At 35.7% G+C, this 24210-nt stretch overlaps 1 protein-coding gene across 8 annotated transcripts in view; it reads right to left on the bottom strand.

The window, feature by feature from the left end:
- The window catches only part of SEMA3A (semaphorin 3A), a 560896-nt gene that overhangs the window by 381249 nt on the left and 155437 nt on the right, over positions 1 to 24210 (bottom strand). For 5 of the 8 annotated variants that reach the window (XM_055590101.1, XM_055590100.1, XM_055590098.1 and 2 more), the window contains one exon: positions 5478 to 5554. The exons of the other annotated variants lie outside the window; for them this stretch is intronic. The gene's annotated coding sequence lies outside the window, so the exon portion shown is untranslated. The remainder of the gene's footprint in view (positions 1 to 5477; positions 5555 to 24210) is intronic. 8 annotated transcript variants of the gene reach the window in all.

The following is a 24210-nucleotide window of genomic DNA, read 5'->3' as shown; positions in this document are numbered from 1 at the left end:
ACAGGGGCTGACTTTATTTTGGAGGGCTCCAAAATCACTCCACATGGTGACTGCAGCCATGAAATTAAAAGACGCTTACTCCTTGGAAGGAAAGTTATGACCAACCTAGACAGCATATTAAAAAGCAGAGACATTACTTTGCCAACAAAGGTCTGTCTAGTCAAGGCTCTGGTTTTTCCAGTAGTCATGTATGGATGTGAGAGTTGGACTATAAAGAAAGCTGAGTGCAGAACTGATGCTTTTGAACTGTGGTGTTGGAGAAGACTCTTGAGAGTCCCTTGGACTGCAAGGAGATTCAACCAGTCCATCCTAAAGGAGCTCAGTCCTGGGTGTTCATTGGAGGGACTGATGTTGAAGCTGAAACTCCCATACTTTGGCCACCTGATGCAGAGAGCTGACTCATTTGAAAAGGTCCTGATGCTGGGAAAGATTGAGGGCAGGAGAAGAAGGGGACGACAGAGGATGGCATCACCGACACAATGGATATGGGTTTGGGTGGACTCCAGGAGTTAGTGATGGACAGTACGCCTGGCATGCTGTGGTTCATGGGGTTGCAAAGTGTCAGACACGGCTGAGTGACTGAACTGAATTGAACTGAACTTGGAGAATCCCATGGATAGAGGAGCCTGGCGGGCTACAGTCCATGGGGTCGCAAAGAGTCGGACACGACTGAGCGACTTCACTCACTCACTCACTCACTGAGGTAGCATAGTACGTATGTGCTTATCTTATTATCCAGCCTTTTCTTTTCAATTATCTCTATCCACTGACAGACTTCTGTCTGTGAATGATGAGACTGTTATCTCTTTATTTTGCTCACACAGATATAAAGCATAGTTGAAAACAATGCTGATAAATAATGGAAATTATCAACAGATACTCCTAAAATGAAAAAGGAAGAAAATCCAGCAAAGTAGTATTTTGAAAGCAAGATATGATGATACAAAGGAAAGAATTGGAGAATGAAAGTTTAGAATTTAGGTTCTTACTGTCTGTGACTTATATTACATTTTTATTGGCCTTAGTTTCCTTATGTAAACAATGAAATGATCTCTTAAATCCCTGCTGGCTCAGAAATTCTGTGGACCTAAAATCATTTCGCATAGATTAACAAGGATAGAAGAAAAAAATCAGTTTAGGGAAAGAAGGAATTATTAGCCCAGAAAAAGTAATAAGTCAGTCTGAATTTGAAGTAGAGTCTATGCAAACATTACAGACAATTAAGTTTTTCTAAGAGGTAGGAAACATTCTTCTTCTACTCATGGCCATTCCAATCCTACCCTCAGTACAGAGGAAGGTAGGCATGTACTAGAATGTCTCAGGAGAAAAGCTATGCTCTAAGCATTCCTTCTGATCCTGTGGAAACTAATATGTGGCCAGGATGATAAGGTAAGTGCTTGCCTAGCTGCCCAGGTCACCAAGGTTCTTGTCACTATAGCTAAGTAGGAGCTCAGTTCAGCATGAATGTCTTAGCTCAACTTCTTCCTTTATGAAAAAAAAAAAAAGGAAAAAATGTCTATGGATTTCTCTGATAAGGAAAAGATATTCTAACTTCTGGAAAAATCTTAGAAGTGGCTATTAAATATTGAAACATTAATATGCTAAAAGCTGAAGATAATTTATTTTAAAATCAAAATTAAATAACAGCTAAATTAATAGGTGACTATTTTGAGTCAAAAGGATTCATCATTTTTTTAAAAAAGTCTTTAATAAATACTGACATCCTTTAAAGAATTTAAATGCTATAAATGGTTCTGTTTTGACTCAAATCACCAGCAACTTATATATATATATAAATGTTCTTACTCTTTCCTCTAGTCACTCACTAAATATTGTCTGTTCCTTAAATTGGCAGGTGGGGGAGACATATAGAATAAAGAATTTTTCAAGTAAAAAAAAATACATACTTAAACATCCATGAAAAGAGTAAAACTCTTTTGAAAGATAAGGTAAGTAAAAAAGTAATTTGTAAAGTAGTCACAGAAAGGGAATTCTATACTGTACATTATAAAATTCAAGGTTTAAAGTAAGTCATGAAGTATTTCAAAATATGTAAAATATGTAAAAAAAAAACAAGCAAAATTAAAAAATATTGTTAGTCCCACATAAATAAGAAAATTTGATAAAAGTAAAATAATTTTCTCAAGGTCACACAATAATTCACCTTAAAATCCAGACTATGTGAGTCTGAAGTATAATTTCATTCTATCTTATAAAACAGGCCAAAGTTGTTCAACAGTCATAAGAGAATGAACTTCAAATGAAATAATAAATTGTATATACTACTCTTAATTTTTTTTTTTAGCATTCTGATTGTATCTCCTTTCTTACCCACACATTTTCAACTTTTTTAGTTAATGTGGAATTTTATCTCATATTCATCTCTTCCAAAATCAGTACATCATTTTCCTAACTACAATCTCTTTTAATTGTCTTCTACTTTTTTATGAATGCTTAAAATTTATGTCATGAGCTTCCTAGTAAAGTATTCATATATATTCAACCTAGAATTCGTTTAGAATCAAACTTGTATGAAGCCATGAGGAGGAAACAGTCAACATTTGCAGAACTGTTCTCAGATTCAGGAAAGGAAAAAGTGTTATGGATCTTGGAATTCCCTAAGCAAATAAGTCATTAAATAATAGATTTAGCAAGACAAGCAAAATTTTGATTGTCTACTCTTTAAAATAATTATTTATATTAAATATTTTAATACATTTACATGTAAAAATTCTCCTTCAGGTTGCTTCTATGAAAGAAATAATGAATAAATAAAGGACAAAGTAGCACTGTCACGAAAACGGACATTGATAAAAAAAAAAAAGCTCTTGGGGCTTCCACTTTGAAATAACCAGATAGCATTTTCAAATAAACTGATATTTATCTACCCCAGTTTGTATACGTATCACTCAAAGCCTAGAATCTTAAGTTCAATTCTGCAAATAGTTCTATTAGATCTAATACTTGGAAGTAAATTTGATCAGGTGCTAGCTGGATGTACTATTCTGACTTTTATAAATTCTACATGAGTTGACTACCAGTTCCTGTCTCACTTCAGTGCAATGTGTAAGTGTACAGTTAATTGTTCCCAGTGATTTAAGACTCTTCTGCATGGACTGCTGATGTTTTTATAAATTAAATTTGGAAAACTGACTTGACTTTCAAGTATACGTTTAAGACAATGATGGCAATGACACTGAAATCTATGTATGATTCCTGGATAGGGAAGATCCCCTGGAGAAGGAAATGGCAACCCAGTCCAGTATTTTTGCCTGGAGAATCCCATGGACAGAGGAGCCTGGCAGGCTACACTGCATGGGGCCGCAAGAGTTGGACATGACTTAGCAACTAAACAACCACCACTATGTATGACTTTGATCTTCATAAATTTGGAACAGATTTCAATTAGGACCCAGAAAATTCACTTTGTGAACCATGCCTCCTTTATTGGTGCCTTATGAGACGATTGTAATGGGAAAATCAGTGTTCTTGTTTGTTGAAAAAGACAGCAAATATTTACTGTCTGTGTATATGATGCACTAATAAAAAATATAATCCAAGAAATTAGTTTTGTGAAATGCTAAGAATTAACCTAGCCCCAAATGCATATATATATATGTATGTATACAGATGCTGATATGTATGTATATACGTAAATGCATGTGCTAGAGAACTGGCAAAGTGTTTATTGCCCTGCCAATACTAAAGATATGAGATTTTTCCTGTATAAAAAAAAAAAAAAACATACTGACTTGATACTAACTTTAACAATTCCAATGTATATCTCAAGTCAGTGAGTTTTTACCTTACACGGTACATGTTTTTCATGTATAAGGGAAGCTTCCATATATCAATTATAATGCAGTTTTCATAAGACTCTTATTTTTCTTGATACTAAATATGAAAAATCTGGAAAAAAAGCAGTTGTTCATATTACGTAGAAATAATCATCTAGTTGGAGTTGGTGATGGACAGGGAGGCCTGGCGTGCTGCGATTCATGGGGTCGCAAAGAGTTGGACACAACTGAGCGACTGAACTGAACTGAACTGAAATTTAAAGGGATCCAATAAAATTGGAAAACCTTTAGTTTTACTAAAATAAAAGTCAAACTAAAATTGATAAGCCACACATTTTATTCTACTCAAAGATCCATAAGGAAAAAAATGAATAATTTTTATTAATTTATTAAATTATTATATAATTATATATAATATATAATATAAATTATTATATTATTATAATTTTTAAAATATTCAATTTTTTCCTACTAATCTCATACTACTACTCATAGATCTTTAAGTATATGTTTTCACTCCTTTTTCATTCCTTCTAATAGCAATATATGTAATGCAGTGGGAATGATAAATCTAATGTTGATAAATTTTCTTTTTTCTTGATACAATGAAATGAGTTTGAGCAACAATTAGAGTTAAAGAGGGTTAAAAAAAGTCAATATAAATACATTCAGATTTCCTAACCATATTTTATTTTAAAGGTCATATTTTAATCTCACATTTTAGGTCAAAATTAAGATAGTGTAACACATTAAAAACTGACTCCTCCCTCCGGTTTTGGCTCTTAAACCTGAGAATGCATTCTAGTTGATAGTAACCATATGTGGCCGAGGAAATGTAAAAGGGCAGGCTAGCCAAAGGATCTTTCTGGATGGTAATCTGTCCACAATACCAGCTATCTCTGCTCTGTGACTCCAGAGGAACACGGCAAACCCAGTCTAATCCTAAGTATAGCAATTTTTTAAAAAATAAAAATAAAAGAAAGAAAGAAAAGTAAAATATTAGCAATCCAGATCTTGACATTTTAAAGTGGCAATGTGCTTCCCTACATGGAGAAGGAAATGGCAGCCCACTCCAGTATTCTTGCCCGGGAAATCCCATGGAGAGAGGAGCCTGGCGGGCTACAGTGCATGGGGTGGGACATAACTGAGTGAGTAAGCAGGTCAGGGCAGGCTTCCCTAAAAACTGTTTTTTTTTTTTTTGGTTTTGGTTTTGTCTGACATGTTGGAGCCCTCTCATATAACCATATCATTCCACAGAATAGAAATTATACAAATGAAAATAGAAAGTGCCCTTAGTTTTTAAAAATTACACTCTAAATTACATGCCAAAGAAATGTACTGCTGCTGCTAAGTCTCTTCAGTCGTGTCCAACTCTGTGTGACCCCATAGACGGCAGCCCACCAGGCTGCCCTGTCCCTGGGATTCTCCAGGCAAGAACACTGGAGTGGCGTGCCATTTCCTTCTCCAATGCATGAAAGTGAAAAGTGAAAGTGAAGTTGCTCAGTCATGTCCGACTCTTGGCAACCCCATGGACTGCAGCCTACCAGGCTCCTCTGTCCATGGGATTTTCCAGGCAAGAGTACTGGAGTGGGTTGCCATTGCCTTCTCCAAAGAAATGTACTAGTAAATCTAAAATTTTCACTAAAACTTATTAACATTTAAACATGCATATTTTCTTACCTCTTTCCAGGAAGAATTAATTCCTGAGGTACATTTGTTCAATCCAACTGTTTAAGTATCTGGGCATATTAAGTACCCTATAAAAATAAATAAGCTCAGTCTTAGTGTTCAATTTAAATCAAATAATTAGCTATTAAATAATAGGTGCTTAAAAATCAGTATAAATTTCTTCAAACAATCTTAATTCCTTGCATTGGAAAATGTAATTTAAGAAGGAAAAAGGTATTCTGGGAGGCAGACACTGAATCTGACAGCCATTTCACTCTGGTTCCTCTAAACAACTTACAATTTGTAATTATAATTGGATTTGAGGCGCTTTGAAATAATTCATTATTTAGTCTCTGACTCTGCTAAAGAATAACTGATTTATTTGAGAATTAGTTGAAACTCTAACACACTCTATTGATTTGTCCATAATGCTATGATGTCATTAACTTTTTTCACAATTGATGATGAAAGGCTCAAACTGACAACATAGCTAAGAAGTAATTTCACGGTGCTGCCAGCAAGTAACTGGATTACATTTTAACAAAAGCTTTTTTTCCCCCTGAATAAAGAAAATATACTATATATATAAAGTAAATAGAAATTTTTAAATAACTGAATATTTTAAGAATGAAATTTAAAGTATACTTTGAATAGTTTTACTTTACTAAAATAGATGCTTTTCAACATTAATCACACACTATTTCATATTTGAATAAATAAAACAAAGATATAGAAAACAAAATAAAGACAATTCAGACCTGGGCCCTAAACTGAACAGTACAGAGTCTCATTTTGTCAAAGCAACAAAGAGTGTATAAATATTATTAGCCTGGTATGTCTTATTAAACATTATTTATTAATAAAAACTATAGTAATACAGAAGTAGCATTTTTTCACAGTTATTTCTAATCCTGTTTCTTTTACTATACATTTTTGAGAAATATAGATTATTTCTATATTAATATATTTTTGAGAAATACAGAATATATTATCCTACATGGTGTTGGAGAAGACTCTTGAGAGTCCCTTGGACTGCAAGGAGATCCAACCAGTCCATTCTGAAGGAGATCAGCCCTGGGATTTCTTTGGAAGGAATGATGCTAAAGCTGAAACTCTAGTACTTTGGCCACCTCATGCGAAGAGTTGACTCATTGGAAAAGACTCTGATGCTGGGAGGGATTGGGGGCAGGAGGAGAAGGGGACGACAGAGGATGAGATGGCTGGATGGCATCACTGACTTGATGGACATGAGTCTGAGTGAACTCCAGGAGTTGGTGATGGACAGGGAGGCCTGGAGTACTGCGATTCACGGGGTTGCAAAGAGGCAGACACGACTGAGCAACTGAACTGAACTGAACATGCTTCTCTGGATGCTTTACCAAGGTGATAAGATTAGAGATAACTTAAAAAAGTTCATGTAAGCAAAGAATTTATGTTAGGTGTATAGATAGAAGGCAATGGCAACCCACTCCGGTACTCTTGCCTGGAAAATCCCATGGACGGAGGAGCGTGGTAGGCTGCCATCCATGGGGTCGCCAAGAGTCGGACATGACTAAGCGACTTCACTTTCACTTTTCACTTTCATGCATTGGAGAAGGCAATGGCACCCCACTCCAGTGTTCTTGCCTGGAGAATCCCAGGGACGGGGGAGCCTGGTGGGCTGCCGTCTATGGGGTCGCACAGAGTCGGACACGACTGAAGCGACTTAGCAGCAGCAGCAGTATAGATAGAAAACAGAAAATTTATTAACCTAAAGATATATATACAGACATCATAACTCAAATGTCAATAGCATATTAAATATTTCCAGTTCACATACATCACAAGATGATGAAATTATTTCATGGTGGAAAATGAGATCTTTGCAGGACAGGAATCAAGTAACTGAGCAAATAGTTTTTGATGATGTTTCTATGGATGTTGAAATTACCATACTATATGTCAAGAATGGAGTTGGAAAGAGTGACAGTAAGATAAATCTAAAATCTTGAAAGAAGAGAGGAAGTGACCAGAGGTTGGTGGAAGACTTCTGTAAAGAGGAGTAGCAGGTGGTATCTACCAGTGTCATGAGATCACAGCTAGGGAATTTAGGGAGGAGGGAGACTGCTCTAGAAGTGACATTGAGAAACAACAGAACATTACCCCACCTCAAGCCCAGTAATTTAAGTGGTGTGACAGGAATATAGCCATCTCTGGAAAGCTGGCATGAAAAGCAGGGTTATAAGGGAAGAACTAGGCTTCATTTACTGAGAAGAAGAAATTACAAAAAAGCAGTTGAAAATAAAGAGGCATGGTTGGTGAGTTAAACAGAGCATAGAGAAAGAATGCAATTAAACAGAATTTGAGGATGAGGAATAGAGTCTTGAGAATCACGAATGATATGGAAGTTCTGGTCACTACATAAAAGGAGAAAAATAGGCATGATAAGTCAAATCTTCATTTTCCCAAAATAGGCCACAGAGATGAGGCTGTGTATGTCAATGAGGACAGAAGAATTGTGAGGTCTTGTCAGGTGTGTTCAAGGCTTTAGGGTGTCCACTTGACTCTTGATAATAGTGCTCTCTGATCCAGCAAATCATGTGTGAATTTCTCTTGATTTCAGATGGACACTGTTAGACTAACATGGGGGCTATATTTCTTCCTTGACCTCTATCAGTAATGGCCTGTAGGTGAGGAATGTACACCACATGTAGGCTTCCTTCTGATTTGTGCAAAAGAAATCCCAGTGGCCAGTCTAGAGATCAGCTTACATTTAGGGCACAGCCAATCTCTTGAGCCCTGCTTGTGGTGGCCATACCTACCATATGGTTGAATCTTCTGCATATGAAGACTAAAGGCCTGCTGAAGGGCGGGTCAGAATATTTCAGCATTCTGATTTCTGAATTTTACTAAAGGAAGCCTCGTTTTGTTCCAAATATAAAGGCTTCTGCTTTTTCTATCTTTGAATTTTCTCTTGTCCTGATGTTATGAATGTTTTAACTATTTCATGAACAGCTACATAAACTACAGCTACATAAACTGTAACTGGACTGTTCATAACTCTTGTAGATATTATTAATTCAATAAACATTTATTGAGTATTTACTACGCATGCATGTGCGTGCTCAGTTGTGTCTGATTTTTTGTGATCCCATAGACTGTAGCCTGCCAGGCTTCTCTGTCCACAGAATTTTCCATGCAAGAATACTGAAGCAGGTTGCCATTTCCTACAACAGGGGATCTTTCCAACCCAGGGATTGAATCCGCATCTCTTGAGTCTCCTGCATTGGCAGGCAGATTCCTCACCACTGACCACTTGGGAAGCCCATTTACTATGTGCCAGTTACTATTTTAGACAGTAGTGATAAATAATTAAAGTGTCTGGCCTTATAAAAATAATAAAAAATAACATGTGAACTTATAATGCAATGTCAGGCAATATGTGTTATAAAGCAAGACTATAGAAGGTAGATGGGTATTAGTTTGCTTCAGATGGTTAGGGAAGTCCTCTCTAAGTTGGCGATGTTTTACCTTAGGTCTGAAGGAAAAAAAACATGTGCCTATCTTGGGAAAGAGTATGTACAACCAAAGGAGAAATAAATACAAAAGTCCTGAGGCAATATTGTATATGGTCCAGAAAAGCCAATAAAGTCAGAGTTAAGAGTGATGGAAGAATGACTTAAATGTGGAGAGGCAAAATATAAGTTTGAACTGGTTAAAAAAATAAAAAAGGTGAAATCTATGTCATGAACACAATTTTCTAGATAATAACAATACATTGCTCAAATCAAAATATTGTAAAACAAAACAAGCAACCAAAGAAAAAACAAGCCCCAACTATGGATAACATAATTAAAATTTCTTATTTATACAATGGAAGTTTTAGTACTTCATTTCTCTTTTTATCAAATTAACTACAATGGAACCATCATGTTGGTGGAAAAAATTTTACATTTTGTTTAAACTATGTTGTTTAAACATAATTAATATCTTTTAAAGTATGATTAAAATACACTTGTTTGATAGAATGAAAATATGCCTCTTTCTGATAAGGCAGAAAATCTTCCAGCATATTGAGTCTTCCCAACTCTCTTTGGGAAGATTATATGAGCCAAGTAGGTACCTGCAGATACAGAACATCTGATCTAACCTAACAGTTCTTTTATTTTTTTTCACTCACATCATGTAATTTTTCAACAAAATATCTGTCAGAAGAGTTTCCATTAGTGTCAGGTAAAGATTACTAGCCAGCATACTTTCAACTTGCTCTAAAATGATAGTAATAAGTAAAACTTAAATGGGAAACTCCTATTGCAGAGAAATTGTTACTCTTTATCTTATCTACTTCTTTGCTTTGATCCTGGTGTTCTCCTAGAAACTCTAAAGAAGTTGTGACAGTGATAAATCTGATGTCTGCTCGTTTCTACCGGGATGTACTAAGAGCAACTACAACATTCTACTTTCTGCTGCACTTGTTTTCATTGAGACAATGATTTAGTGGGAGTCAGGTGAATTGAAACATGCATTGGTCATTTTCTTTAAAAATAGCATAGCAAATTTACTGCAAAGACTTAAAATTATCTTTAATATTTCTAGAAAAGTTCATTCCAAATTTGATCTTTTATTTTTTCTCATTTCCTCCCTCCAATTCTCTTTCTCTCTCAAGAGTGGATGAAATGATTAGGTAATGTGGGAAACAGATATGAAAACATTGAAAACTAATCATTTGAGGTTTAATTTCTTTTATGATACAGAATTCAAAGTGATTCTGAATAGAATTGGTAGATATATTTTAAATAACTTAAAGATATGTGTTTGTTCTGAATACTTAAATTGGTCTAGAATGTGTACATTTAAGTATCTTCAAAGATTATCATGTTTAATTATGCAGTCTCCACATTTTAATTATTTGTTAATACATTTTAAATACTCATTAAACATGAAATTTGTCAAAGTTTTAGGTGTAAAATTAAGTTAGGCATGCAAGCTAAAATATAACTTCTGGGGAAGGACTTGCTTTTTATTTGCCACTTAATCCTCAGTGAATCGAACAATGTCTGATAGAAAGGAGCATTCAAATATATATCTATATCTATATCTATATATCTATATTTGTACATACACATAAAGTAAATATGTATTTTAAGTGAATGTAAATATTTGAATGAATGTATATATTTGAGTCAATGAAAGACTATATGTTCCTATTGCCCTTCTTTTATTTTACTAAAAAATTCAGACAACTAAATTAATAATGTAGTTCAGTATGAAGAATATAATGATGGTCACATGTGTTTAGGAAACACAGAGATAAGAATCTATGTCAGACTACACGAGTGTTCAGAGCTCCAAGCCTATGAACAGAGGATTAAAAACATATTCAAGACTTAGAATATACACATCTGGGGAGAATATATCATTAGAAAATATAGCAAACTGTTCAGGGAAGACACATACATTTTTCAAGTTCCCAGATTAAGTTGCAAAAATATAATGGCTTTTATAACATGAAAAAAGATGCAAATCAGAAATTAAAAATATTTAAGTAGACTTCTGTTAAATTTAACCTTCAGTTCAGTCACTCAGTCGTGTCCGACTCTTTGTGACCCCATGAACCACACCACGCAAGGCCTCCCTGTTCATCCAACTCTCAGAGTCCACCCAAACCCATGTCCATTGAGTTGGTGATGCCATCCAACCTCTGTCATTCCCTTCTCCTCCTGCCCTCAATCTTTCCCAGCATCAGGGTCTTTTCTAATGAGTCAGCTCTTTGTATCAGGTGGCCAAAGTATTGGAGTTTCAGCTTCAACGTCAGTCCTTCCAATGAACACCCGGGACTGATCTTTAAACTGGTTGGATTTCCTTGCAGTCGAAGGGACTCTCAAGAGTCTTCTTCAACACCACAGTTCAAAAGCATCAATTCTTAAAGCCTTATTAATTGTTAAGTTGAAAACTTTAAAAATATTTAAGATTCTTTTACTCTGCTAGTACCTTTAAATAAGCATAATAGTTGTTGGAAAAAAATCACAGAAAATGATAATGAAATGAAAGGGCACATTTAAAAAGACTCCTCAAATTCTTAAATTAAAAAGCAGATTCTGAATGTGGAACAAAGGTAGAATTAATATATTTGAAATTCTATGGAGTGAAGTAACCAAACCAAAGAAATGACATATAGGGTTTCAGTGGACCTAAAATAGACCCATATTATCCAGTCTTACACTGGCTGAATATGAATATATATATATATATATATATATAATTTGATCAAAACAATCACATGCCATGTATCCTCTAACTAAGCAATTTCTAAACCCCAAAGTGTCATTGATTATATTGCATTTAGAATTTAAATCTGAAGCTTAAAATTTTATCATTTTTAAAAAATTTTTCAATGAGATTACCAAGTACAGAAAATTAGAGCATCTGTCCTTATCCTTGGTTTAATACCCTTCAGAATAATTGTTTCTTTACATAAACTTCTTTTTGTCTTTTCAGGAGACTTTAAATTGGCCTGTAAAAAATTCTTGGGGCAGTTTTAGGTCATTAAAAGGTCATGAAGAGAGCCCCAGCGGTAACAGATAATTCTTAAAGGTGTTTAAAAAATTACACTGGAAACAATTTTCCCCTAATAAAGTAAACAGAAATTCTATGAACTATTATAAAACTAATTGCCTGCAGCTTAAATGCCTTAGTTTACTCATGTTAATAATTCTATCTTGTAAACGTTTATTCATATATATATCTCCTAATATATAGATATAATTTATATTAATATATACTTTATAAAATAAACATTATTATATATAACACATATGTCCAACACATGGGCTTCTTAAGTGGTGCTAGTGGTAAAGAAGCTGCCTGCCAATGCAGGAGACATAAGAGATGTTGTTTCAATCCCTGGGTTGGGAAGACTGCCTGGAGGAGAGCACGGTAACCCCCTCCAGTATTCTTGCCTGAAGAATCTCATGGACAGAGGAGCCTGGCGGGTTGTGGTCCATAGGGTCACAAAGAGATGTGACTGAAGCAACTTAGCATGCAAAACACATATGCATAGGCAAGCACATGCATTTACTCCCATACATACACATACTTTCCATGGAGAATCCTTAGCTGATTTGTACATATTTTGAAATGTTTTAATTAAACTTTAAATAATCCAAGTGCTTAGTACCACCAAAATTTTTGGAATTCCTATCTCCATCTGACTATATGTGATCACCTAGTCTAAATATAAAATTATTTATTCTGAATATATATGATTCCTAGAAAACTTTCGGAGAAGTCAATGGCACCCCACTCCAGTACTCTTGCCTGGAAAATCCCATGGATGGAGGAGCCAGGTAGGCTGCAGTCCATTGGGTCACACAGAGTTGGAGATGACTGAAGTGACTTAGCAGCAGCAGCAGCAGAAAACTGTTAATCTTTCTATTATTTCTTAAACATAGCTACAAAAAATTTTTTTGAAGTGACTACAACTGGTCACCACCTCTAATTAAGACAGGTATTGTTATTTATTATAACAGCCAGTAATACTTTCCTCAGGATAGAATGACTCAGAGAAAACAGAATAAAAAAGGATACAAGTCTTCTATAAGCCCAGTAAGCTCAAGGAACCAGAGTTTAGATGGAATATCATGTGGGTAGCTATTCATACATGATTGTGAATAAAACAAAATTCTATAAGTAAAAAGCCTGCTGTGTTTTGAGAAAGTTATACTGCGAAAAGAACCATCAGCCTGGAATAAAAGAGACTGTGAGTATTCAAGATTTAAAATAAACTTTAGGCCTACCAAATTTCTACTGGCAGAAAAACCAGACCAAGAAAGGAGCTTGGCCTGCAAGGTGGGTATTCCACAATACCCTCCTCAGATAATGCTGAGTGGGCAGAGAAATGGAAAAGATCTGCCAGAGGCAGAGCTAAGAGCTGTGGAGATAACAGGGTGGACAACCTCAAGGAGGCATCAAAGCTGGTGGTCCTCAGGAAGCTTTCCCCATCACCAGGAAAGGGGCGTTCCCACTAGCATTTCAGACTTGCCTAATCTACTTGTGACTGCTTTGTGTCTGTCTTCTTCCCTTTTCTGTTTAAGTGTTCTGCTGTTCCACCATAGTATATTAGAAATGCATGTGTGTGTGCGTGTGTGTGTGTGTGTGGTACTGGGTGAACGGGGAGGGATTGAGTATATAAGTGATCCTTTTTAGTTAGAATTTCAGAATTAGGATTCTCCAGATTAAGATCCTCATCTGTGCTATTATGTGGTTCCAGACTTTGACACTGTGAGTAGATAGGCCTTTTGTGCAAGTAAGAGAGGAACATGAATATATGTGAACAGACTTTGGTAGGTTCTGTTGCTGTCGCTATATGCTGCTCTCAGCTGGGCCAGTCCCTGTAGGAGGATTAGACTTCAAAGACCATTGACTTTATATGTAGTCAAGTAACTTGCTTTGTACAATGACATGTGACTATAAGTAATATGTGCAACACTTGTGCAATAGCTTTAAAACACAGCTCATGGTTCTGCCTTTGTCCTCTTCCTTCTGCTATGAGATGAGTATGTCTCAGACAGGGCAGGCTTCCTTATTTTAGAATAATGAAGCTGAGCTTAAACTGTCCCATGATGGGCATATGACAGGTAGTAATGTGCATCTATATTTTTTTTTAATTATATAGCCACCTAGATGTTGAGATTGTCTGTTACCAGAGCACAATTCAGGGTTGCCTCACTGACTGAACAATATAACAGAAAGTGCCCGGAATCAAAAGGTGTAGAGAAAACACAGCAGAGACAATAGTCAGTTTTGCTCAGCCACGCAATACCTGCTTCAGAAAGAATTCACTTTATGCCCTGTCTGCCTTAGGACAGCAGGAATTCCAGCGGACTAGAAGATGAGACTTGGTCAGAGAGCCATTATTCAGAGTAAAAGCTAATTTTCCCTGAGTACAAAAAGAAGAAATGAATGTTCTAACAGTAAAAGAGAAAGTAGTTTGATTTGTTTTAATCTCATAATAAATCTTTCACAGTGCTGTAGAATTATGGACAATAAGCAAATAATAAACTAACTGAAAATAACATTATCTGGAGAAGTTTTGGTTTGTTGTGAATAATTTTCTAGTAATTGTTCTAGCTGGTGATATTGGATTGGCAAGCCATGCATTTCCAAATGGGGAATCAACTTTACCAAAATAAAACTTCAGAAGACTTCAAAGCTTTGTATCAAGTTGAAATTTTAAAATATATCACTTTAATCAGTCAATTTGTCAGCTCAGTAAACAGGTAAAATATGCAAATGTAGCCTGTTAGGCTGAAAAGAGCAGGAAGTATTCTCCACTAGATATTTTTAACTTTTGAGGAACTTGTTATATTAATGATTCCACACTGGACACTGCCCTGGTAAAGAAAGACCTCAAGAAATGAAAGTTTAGATACTTTCTACTCTTCTTCGATGATTGACACAATAATAATAGATACAATTTTGACCTCTATTTTTAAAATACCAGTTATGGTTATTGTCATCAAATCACAGAATGGAAATAAACAATAAGTATTCAACTAAACTGCCTCTGTTAAAACCAGTCTTGTCATAGTTTATCTCCTTAAACAATTAAGTAAGCCATCTTTGGTGACTAAGGTTTTTCTCAAATTTCATCCTTAATATAAACCAATAATACTTAAAACAACCAAACAACAATGAAAAAAAAAAAAACACTACATATTCTTGTCATCAATAATATATTTAACTAATATTTCAGGTTTAGGGTTAAGAATTCTTTCAAAAATTTTATATAAAACTTACTTTAAATACATTCAAATAGTTTACTTTGATACTTATATCTTATGACATCGAGCCATTTTGAAGCCAGTGATTTTTGACTATGAATTTACTCAATATTCTGATTATTCAAGTTTAAATAGATTTATTGGTTAAAACTGTTGGGGTTATTCTGTTTTAGCTATTTTTGTGTTACTAATTTTTTTATTTTCATTTTTGTAATTGGAGGTCCTTTTCCTTTAACTTTATATATTTTCTTTTGTTATTTGTTTTAAAAGCATTCCCTGTTTTCATACAAATCATTTTTAAGCCATTTTCTTGCATATTTTTTCACTTCCATTTGAAAGAAATTAACTAAGATAAAATTATTTGAACTAAAAAGACTACACTCCCTTAAGTTCTATGTACTATTCTTAACTTTCAGTATCAATGTAATGAAATTAAAACTGATGCAAAGAAACTTGTAGGTAGCAAGTCAGTTAATAATTTCAAATTATAATAATTTAAGTCAAACATGGAAAAAGACTTATTTAGTAACATAAAGAATATAGGTACACAAACTAAAAAATCTACTAACTACCGTACATACAAAAAACTCCTTTGTTTTTGCATCACACAGAGTATATTACAACTGTATCATCTTAGTCCTTAACAAGATAAAAGAGCTGTTCTAAGTCTATAAATTAAAAATATATTTGGAAACATTGAGAGACAGAGAGAAAATAAGTTACCATTTTGGAGCTCCTGTGAATCTTCTTTTCCTATTGTTTGCTGATGATTTTTGATAAAGCAATTTTTTGTTTTGCTTTGTTTTCAGGAATCACCTTCTTTTACTTTCTTTTAAAACTATAATCCAGTAGCAGGAAAATTTTCCCAAACTGCCAGTGGTCAAATAAAAGAAGGGACAAGGAGAGGCATGCGGTGCCTACAATCAAGCTGATTAAACTCTGCAGGATCTGCAGTTTGTCAAAAACCATTTTGCTGCCTCACATTTTCTAAAAATGGAAAAGGTGAAGCTTTCACAAGTAACGGGCTCCAAATAAACCAGTACACCCAGCACAAAGCTCATGATACCAGCAAAAAAAAATTTTTTTCACACATTAGGAAGTTATACTATTAGCAGGAACCCATCATCCTAATAAGACACTTCTCCATATTAATGTGAGAGTCAGCTTCTGGACCCTAAAAACTCTTTCCATCCCTCGGGCTACATTTGTCCCAAAGAAGCATTAGTCACATGTAGCCTTGAGGGACTTTTATACAAAACTTGTGGAAGTAATGTATAGATACTTTCCCTGGAAGGGAAAAAGACAAAACAAAACTGGGTCACTGATGGTGATTGTTAAAACAGTAAACTTAAGAATGCACTATTGCTTCTTTCTCTTCATTTAACTTCCTTAGTTTTATCATGATTTTCTAGAGATAAGATTGCTGTGTATAGAAAATTAAATATGGGCTACATGATACTTAGCCATGGTATTATATATTCACTGACACATACTGTTATCATAATTCATTTATTTTTGCTTCTCAGCCTATCTGGATGTTAAAGGTAATAGACCAATACTTTTATTTGGGGGGTGGGGTCATAGAGCTTATGTTTTTTCTTTTAGTTTTAACTTATATTTTAACAAAATTTGTCTTTATCTAAATATCACTACTTCTTCAGTTTAAAAATATAAAGGCAAATATAACCTTACTATTTTATAGGTATTATTCTTCATTTTTCATGGCATATGCTCTTCCTATTCTAAAATTCGCAGTACATTTCACATTCACTATACTTGACTACTCCTTGTCTCAACATATTTCATCAGTTATTATGGTCGCTGAGTTGCCAATAAATTATTTAACTGAAATATCTTTACTCTGGTGGACAAACTTCATGGAAATGCAACTACTTCGGGAAGTCCTGAAACTGTAGAATCGTATTAGAAATGCCTACTTTCTAAATAAGCTTCAAAACAAGCATCATTTTAACAGATATATTTGTTTCTTAAAATTCAATTATCTAGAGATATTCACTACATTTTTATGCAGTAAAATATGCAAAGCATGAATGACAAAATATGCAAAATCATTCATCAAATGACTTTTAGGTCATATATGAGCTTTCTTTTCCCGTTCATTAGAATAGATAGGTAATTTTGGGGCATTTAGTATGAAATTGATAGGTTTTTAAGCATTGACAGCTTTAAAAATAGAAATATGGATTTAAAAAATATTTAGTCCTAGTCTTTCTTTAGCTATGAGATATTTAAACCAAACTGATAACAACTTATGGTTAAGAAATAAATAACATCTCAATTTTGAACCATAGTTTAAATAAGGAAATTGTTCAAAGCTCTGTCCTTAGCATTTATTGTGTGAATAAATGATTTCTTTATTTTTGTATCCAATAAGATACATAAAAGAGTAGAAGTTGGTCAGCTGGCATAAAATAATTTCTATGTACCATTGCATTATTCAATAACTTCTTTTATATAGCTACTTTATCATACCTATGTGTGAATGACAGGATATATTTCCACCAGACTTGCTTGAAATGTAGCCACACAGAGATTACTATACTTTTAGGCATCATCTTGGGAATGCATTTCTTTAAATATATTATGTAAAAGATTATTACAGATGTTACACACTCACCAGATAACGCAAATAACAAAGTTGAATAAAACATGAACCCTGATTTGAAGGGATTTCAAGTCTCCTCATCTACCACCTAGATTCTGATTAGTATTGCAATTTATTACACATCAGAGGTCAGGATAACAGTAGCTCCTATTACTGGGAATTTAGTATAAGATAAATTCTGTTCAAAGGACTTTGGGACAATTAGCTAGCTATTTTAATTCTGTCAACACTTGGGTCAGATTTTTTTTTTAATTTTATTTTATTTTTAAACTTTACAATATTGTATTGGTTTTGCCAAATATCGAAATGAATCCACCACAGGTATACATGTGTTCCCCATCCTGAACCCTCCTCCATCCTCCCTCCCCGTACCATCGCTCTGGGTCGTCCCAGTGCACCAGCCCCAAGCATCTAGTATCGTGCATTGAACCTGGACTGGCGACGTGTTTTATATATGATATTATATATATTTCAATGCCATTCTCCCAAATCATCCCACCCTCTCTCTCTCCCACAGAGTCAAAAGACTGTTCTATACATCAGTGTCTCTTTTGCTGTCTCGTATACAGGGTTATTGTTACCATCTTTCTAAATTCCATATATATGCGTTAGTATACTGCATTGGTGTTATTCTTTCTGGTTTACTTCACTCTATAATACACTCCAGTTTCAATATTTTAAATTCACTTTATAGGAATAAAACTTGAAAGAGAGAAAGCTCAATGAACATGGATAATCAGTGACATAATTGATATTAGACTATAAAATTGAGTACAAAGACTCAGTTCTTTGGTTTTGTGGCTTTTAGCATCAATATTTCAGCTGGGACATTTTGTGCGAAAGGGGGAGATGGAAGGCTAGATAAAATGCAGAATGTTCAGCTCATGTGATGTTAGACCCTGGTGATGTGTCTGGCAATTTTTGTAAAAAAAAAAACAACAACAAAACAACCCATCTAATAGTTGTTTTGAGTATAAATAAGCAGGGGCACAATGAGCTGGAAGGGGATAGCAAATAAAGAAGCAGATGGTGTCAAAGACATACTTCACTGACATAACCATTTCTTTAACCTCATGAAAAGAGATTACTAAGAACCCCAAATTTTCTTAACCAAGGACTCAAACACCACCTAGAATCTGGTATAAAATTCAGATGATTAGTGAACTTGGATTGGAAAAAAATGTTTTCAGTTCAGTTCAGTTCAGTTCAGTCGCTCAGTTGTGTCCAACTCTTCGTGACCCCATGAATTGCAGCACGAAAGGCCTCCCTGTCCATCACCAACTCCCGGAGTTCACTCAGACTCACATCCATCAAGTCGGTGATGCCATCCAGCCATCTCATCCTCCGTCATCCCCTCTCCTCCTGCCCCCAATCCCTCCCAGCATCAGAGTTTTTTCCAATGAGTCAACTCTTCGCTTGAGGTAGCCTAAGTACTGGAGTTTCAGTTTTAGCATCATTCCTTTCAAAGAACAGCCAGGGCTGATCTCCTTCAGAATGGACTGGTTGGATCTCCTTGAAGTCCAAGGGACTCTCAAGAGTCTTCTCCAACATCACAGTTCAAAAGCATCAATTCTTTGGCACTCAGCTTTCTTCACAGTTCAACTCTCACATTCATACATGACCACTGGAAAAACCATAGCCTTGACTAGATGGACCTTTGTTGGCAAAGTAATGTCTCTGCTTTTGAATATGCTATCTAGGTTGGTCATAACTTTTCTTCCAAGGAACTTGGACTGGAAAAAAATGTTTTACTAATTTTTAACTGATATTTAGCTTTTTCTTCATTTTTTTTGAAGGTACATAATAAAGCACAGTGGTCTCACTGATAATAAGTAAAGTGAAAGTGTTTATCTTTCAGCCATATCCTACTCTTTGTGATCCCATGGACTGTAGCCTGCCAGGCTCTCTGTTCATGGGATTCTTCAGGCAAGAATACTGGAGTGGGTTACCATTTTCTTCTCCAGGGAATCTTCCTGACCCAGGAATCAAACCCAGGTTGCCCACATTGCAGGCAGATACTTTACTATCTGAGCGGCCGGGGGCTCACCATAAAAATGGATCAGATATTTTCAAATCACATTTCTTCCAGAAATCTTACAGTGTCACTTATACTGATCATCTCTTTCAAATTGTGGTGCTGTTCAAAAATTCCACTATATCCTCTTCTTTAACACTTAAATTTAAATTGGCAAGCATTACTAAATTAGAGTTCCAAAGAATAGCAAGGAGAGATAAGAAAGCCTTCCTCAGTGATCAGTGCAAAGAAATAGAGGAAAACAACACAATGGGAAAGACCAGAGATCTCTTCAAGAAAATTAGAGATCCCAAGGGAGCATTTCATGCAAAGATGGGCTCGATAAAGGGCAGAAATGGTATGGACCTAACAGAAGCAGAAGATATTAAGAAGAGGTGGCAAGAATACACAGAAGAACTGTACAAAAAAGATCTTCATGACCCAGATAATCACGATGGTGTGATCATCAACCTAGAGCCAGGCATCCTGGAATGCAAAGTCAGGTGGGCCTTAGGAAGCATCACTACGAACAAAGCTAGTGGAGGTGATGGAATTCCAGTTGACTATTTCAAATCCTGAAAGATGATGCTGTGAAAGTGCTGCACTCAATATGCCAGCAAATTTGGAAAACTCAGCAGTGGCCACAGGACTTGAAAAGGTCAATTTTCATTCCAATCCCAAAGAAAGGCAATGAATGCCAAAGAATGCTCAAACTACCGCACAATTGCACTCATCTCACATGCTACTAGCAAGGTAATGCTCAAAATTCTCCAAGCCAGTTTTCAACAGTACATGAACTGTGAACTTCCAGATGTTCAAGCTGGATTTAGAAAAGGAATAGGAACCAGAGATTAAATTGCCAACATCCAATGGATTATTGAAAAGGCAAGCAAGTTCCAAAAAAACATCTATTTCTGCTTCACTGATTATGCCAAAGCCTTTAACTGTGTGGATCCCACAAACTGTGGAGAATTCTTAAAGAGATGGGAAAACCAGACCACCTGACCTGCCTCTTGAGAAATCTGTATGCAGGTCAGGAAGCAGAAGTTAAAACTGGACATGGAAAAACAGACTGGTTCCAAATTGGGAAGGGAGTATGTCAAGGCTGTATATTGTCACCCAGCTTATTTAACGTACATGCAGAGTACATCATGAGAAATGCTGGGCTAGAGGAAGCACAAGCTGGAATCAAGATTGCCAGGAGAAATATCAATAACCTCAGATATGCAGATAACCACCCTTATGGCAGAAAGTGAAGAACTAAAGAGCCTCTTAATGAAAGTGAAAGAGGAGAGTGAAAAAGTTGGCTTAAAGCTCAACCTTCAGGAAACTAAGATCATGGCATCTGGTCCCATCAATTCATGGCAAACACAGGGGTAACAGTGGAAACAGTGACAGACTTTATTTTTGGGGTTCCAAAATCACTGCAGATGGTGACTGCAGCCATGAAATTAAAAGACACTTACTCCTTGGAAGTAAAGTTATGACTCAACCTAGACAGCATATTAGAAAGCAGAGACATTGCTTTGCCAACAAAGGTCCGTCTAGTCAAGGCTATGGTTTTTCCAGTGGTCATGTATGAAATGTGAGAGTTGGACTGTGAAGAAAGCTGAGTGCTGAAGAATTGATGCTTTTGAACTGTGGTGTTGGAGAAGACTCTTGAGTGTCCCTTGGATGTCAAGGAGATCCAACCAGTCCATCCTAAAGGAAATCAGTTCTGAAAATTCATTGGAAGGACTGATGCTGAAGCTGAAACTCCAATACTTTGGCCACCTGATGCGAAGAACTGACTCTTTTAAAAAGACCTGATGCTGGGAAAGATTGAAGGCAGGAGGAGAAGGGGATGACAGAGGATTAGATGGTTGGATGGTATCACCTACTCAGTGGATATGAGTTTGAGTAAACTCTAGAAGTTGGTGATGAACAGGGAGGCCTGGCGTGCTGTAGTCCATGGGGTTGCAAAGAGTCAGACAGGACTGAGTGTCTGAACTGAACTGAACTAAATTAAAAAATTGTTCTTTTTAATATTCTTACAAGTTTCTCTATATAATTGTCTTTCCTTGTAATGCTATATACTTTATTTTCTGCACTAAAAACATCATTACTTGAAGCAGTTCACGTAGTCCAAGCGGCTTGCCAGAGAAATGAAAATAGTAAATCTCTCTTGTACGTGAAGCCAAATTAAGAGCCCAGTTGGCAGCAAAGAGCTCAACTGAACAACATCTCTGTTACTATGTCTGACATCATTCCCATTTCTATTCTCTTTCTTCTTTACTGAACTCATACTATTATATTGACGATAGAATCACTAATATTATACCACTACCTAACAATATTTAATAGGAGTCATACATTTCAATTCTCTTGCTCCTATCAGAAAATGATTAATTGTCTCTAAGAATTATGATGTATTACTGCTTTGTCTGCTATCTATAGAGTTTGTAATTTGTCTGTGTATAGTAAAAATAATATTCTCCTTTCCATATACTAAAAAAAAGTTCCTAAGTTTTAGCAGGAATTTCTCCCAAGAAGAATTGCTGTAAGTATATTAAAGCAATCAAGTTTATTTCCTATTGATAGCACAATTACAAATTTCATATTGGTAGCATCAGCTACTTATTTTATTAAATGCATGTAGTTGGATATACCAAATTATTTATTAAAAATTTAAAGGAAATATGTTTTAATTGCAGCAATAATCAGTTTAGGGACTTTATTAAGTCACTTTCTTCATAAAAAGGAAGCTCATAATAGTATTTTTTGTATGTGGCTCAGTGGTAAAGAACCCACTACCAGTGCAAGCAGGAGTTGAGGGTTTGATCCTTGTGTTGGGAAGATCCCCTGGAGGAGGAAATGACAACCCACTCCTGTATTCTTGCCTGGGAAATCCCATGGACAGAGGAGCCTGGCAGGCTACAGTCCATGGGGTCCCCAAAGAGATGGACAAGACTTAGCAACTAAACAACAATAATACTTTATTATTATTATTTTCTATAACTTAAGATGTTTTGACATTTCTTGAGAGTGTTGTAGACCCAGAGAGAGACTTATCTCCCAGAACTAGCTAATTCCTGGGAATGGTAGACAGAAGCCTGGAACACACTTTTCATGCTCACAGCAGTAGATCCAAGGCCACACTCCCACTTACCTTCTTAATTCTTTTTAACCAGTGTTTCCCTGCTCTAAATGACCCCAGGGCTTCCCTAGTGGGTCAGCTGGTAAAGAATCTGCTTGCAATGCGGGAGACCTGGGTTCAATCCCTGGGTTGGGAAGATCCCTTAGAGAAGACAATTAATGGCTACCCATTCCAGTATTCTGGCCTAGATAATTCCATGGTCTCTATAGTCCATGGGGTTTAAAGAATCGGACACGACTGAGTGACTTTCACTCAAATGAACCCAAAGCCAGCCAGTTACCAGACAACTTGGAACTATCCTGAAAGCCCAAAGTCATTACAAATTATGTAAACTAGCCAATTCTAAATGGCTTACTCTTAAATAATGCCTTTCCTGTAAAAACTCCATTAAAGGCTGCCTCCCTCACTTTTATAAACTAAGACCTGAGCACAAAACAATTATATTTCATAGTAAAAAGCTAAACCATGTATAATTGCTTAACTGTGAGTAATATTTGATTTAGGTCATACCTGAATGGTCTAGTGGTTTTCCCTACTTTCTTCAATTCAAGTCTGAATTTGACAATAAGGAGTTCATGATCTGAGCCACAGTCAGCTCCTGGTCTTGTTTTTGCTGACTGTATAGAGCTTCTCCATCTTTTGCTGCAAAGAATATAATCAATCTGATTTCAGTGTTGACCATCTGGTGATGTCCATGTGTAGAGTCTTCTCTTGTGTTGTTGGAAGAGGGTGTTTGTTATGACCAGTACATTTTCTTGGCAAAACTCTATTAGTCTTTGCCCTGCTTCATTCTGTATTCCAAGGCCAAATTTGCCTTACTCCAGGTGTTTCTTGACTTCCTACTTTTGCATTCCAGTCCCCTATAATGAAAAGGACATCTTTTTTGGGTGTTAGTTTTAAAAGGTCTTGTAGGTCTTCATAGAACCGTTCAACTTCAGCTTCTTCTGAGGTTTGTGACTTTGTACAGGAGACAGGGATCAAGACCATCTGCATGGAAAAGAAATGAAAAAAGCAAAATGGCTGTCTGGGGAGGCCTTACAAATAGCTGTGAAAAGAAGAGAAGCAAAAAGCAAAGGAGAAAAGGAAAGATAAAGGATCTGAATGCAGAGTTCCAAAGACTAACAAGAAGAGATAAGAAAGCCTTCTTCAGCAATCAATGCAAAGAAATAGAGGAAAACAACACAATGGGAAAGACCAGAGATCTCTTC

The sequence above is a fragment of the Bubalus kerabau genome, chromosome 8 (genome assembly GCF_029407905.1).
Source record: "Bubalus kerabau isolate K-KA32 ecotype Philippines breed swamp buffalo chromosome 8, PCC_UOA_SB_1v2, whole genome shotgun sequence".
NCBI classification, from domain to species: Eukaryota; Metazoa; Chordata; class Mammalia; order Artiodactyla; family Bovidae; genus Bubalus; species Bubalus kerabau.
This window is presented reverse-complemented; position numbering and strand designations above follow the sequence as displayed.